This window comes from Phoca vitulina, unplaced genomic scaffold, assembly GCF_004348235.1.
Source record: "Phoca vitulina isolate PV1807 unplaced genomic scaffold, GSC_HSeal_1.0 scaffold31, whole genome shotgun sequence".
Lineage (NCBI taxonomy): Eukaryota > Metazoa > Chordata > Mammalia > Carnivora > Phocidae > Phoca > Phoca vitulina.
This window is the reverse complement of record NW_022589734.1, coordinates 8654648-8656569: the sequence shown is the minus strand read 5'-3', so window position 1 is coordinate 8656569 and position 1922 is coordinate 8654648.

The following is a 1922-nucleotide window of genomic DNA, read 5'->3' as shown; positions in this document are numbered from 1 at the left end:
ATGCCCATCCACACAGTAGTTAAGAGGAAAAGAAAGGGGGGGGTTGCAAAAAATACATTTATCCTGTCTTTTATGTTCATCTATGTAGTACTTTTACTGATACTCTATTTCTTCATGTGGATTCAAGTTACAGTCTATAATCTTTTCATTTCAACCTGAAAGAATTTCTAATTAATTTCTGGTAGAGCAGTCCTGCTAGTGACAATTCTGTTTTCATTTATCTAAGAGTGTCTTAACATTTTCCTTTTGAATGGATAGTTTTGCTGGATATAGAATTCTTTGTTGACTATCTTTTTCTTTCAATGCCTTGAATATGGTATCCCACTGCCTTTTTGCTTCCATGGTTTCTGATAAAAAATCTTCTCTTAATCTTATTGAGGATCACTTGTACATGATGAGTTATTTCTTTCTTGGAACTTCCAAGTCTCCTTCTGGCTTTAATTTCAACAGCTCTGTTATGAAATGTGTAAGTGTTCGTTTTACTTAGTGTTTGTTGAGCTTCTTGGATGTGTGTATTAATGTCTTTCATTGAATTTGGGAAGTTTGGGGCCATTATTTCTTCAGTTACTCTTTCTGCCCCCCTCTTTCCTCCTTGGATTCCCATTATGCATGTGTTGATGTACTTGATGGTGTCCTAGTAGTCTCTGAGACTCTGTTCATTTTTTTTTTCATTCTTTTATTTTTTTTTTTTTTCTGTTCAGCAGACTGGATGATCTCAATGGAACTCAGTTGACCTTGGAATTCTCAAGTTGGCCTCATGAATTCTTTCTTATGCCTGCTCAAATTTCCTGTCGAACCATCTAGACTTTTAAAAATTTCATTTAATGTGGGGTGCCTGGGTGGCTCAGTCATTAAGCATCTGCCTTTGGCTCAGGTCATGATCCTGGAGTCCTGGGATCGAGTCCTGCATTGGGCTCCCGGCTCCGCGGGGGGCCTGGTTCTCCCTCTCCCACTCCCCCTGCTTGTGTTCCCTCTCTCGCTGTGTCTCTCTCTGTCAAATAAATAAAAATTAAAAAAATAAATAAAAAATAAAAATTTCATTTAATGTACTTTTAAGTTTTAGAATTTCTATTTGGTTCTTTTAATAATTTCTATCTCTTTATTGATATATTCTATTTGATGAGACAGTGAAACATCATTCTCATACTTTTGTTTAGTTTCTCTTCTTTGATATATTCAAAATAGCTGACTTAAAGTCCTTGTCTGGTAAGTCCAATATCTAGGCTTCTTCAGGGACAGTTTCTATTGATTGCTTTTTTCCCTATATAGGCCACTTTCTTCTTCCTCTTTACGTTTTAATATTTTTGTTGAATATCAGGCATTTTAAATAATATAATATTGCAAACCTGGAAAGGAAATTCTCCTCCTCCCCAGGGTTTGTTGTTTTTGATGTTTGTTGTGGTGGTGGTGGTTGTTCTTTTAGTGACTTCTCTGAACTGATTCTGCAAAGTCTATATTCTTGTGTGTGGTCACTGAAGTTTCTTTTCAGTTATTTTAGTGATCAACTAAATGATTGGAGAAATATTTCCTTAAACATGAAAAATAAGTCTCTCAGTCTTTGCTGAGAATCTCTGTGTGCATGTTGGGCATGCCTTCAACACTCGGTCAGGCAGTTGACAACTGCCTTAGGCTTCAATTACTGCTTGCACGGAGCTTCAAGGTCAAGAGGTAGAGCCTAGGACCTTCCCAGGTCTTTTCTGAGCATGCACACAGTCTTCTAGAGCCCCAGGAATTTATTAGAGATTTTCAACCACCCCCCACCCCGACATGGACATTTCATTCCCAGCTTTTCTTTCTTAAGTGTTTTTGTCAACCTGTTTTTTGGCCCCAACTGTTATTTCCACCTCAGGCAGCTGTAATATTAAATAGCCACTGATTTTTTTTTTTTCAACAAATACCCTCAGAGGAAAAGCTGTTTGTAT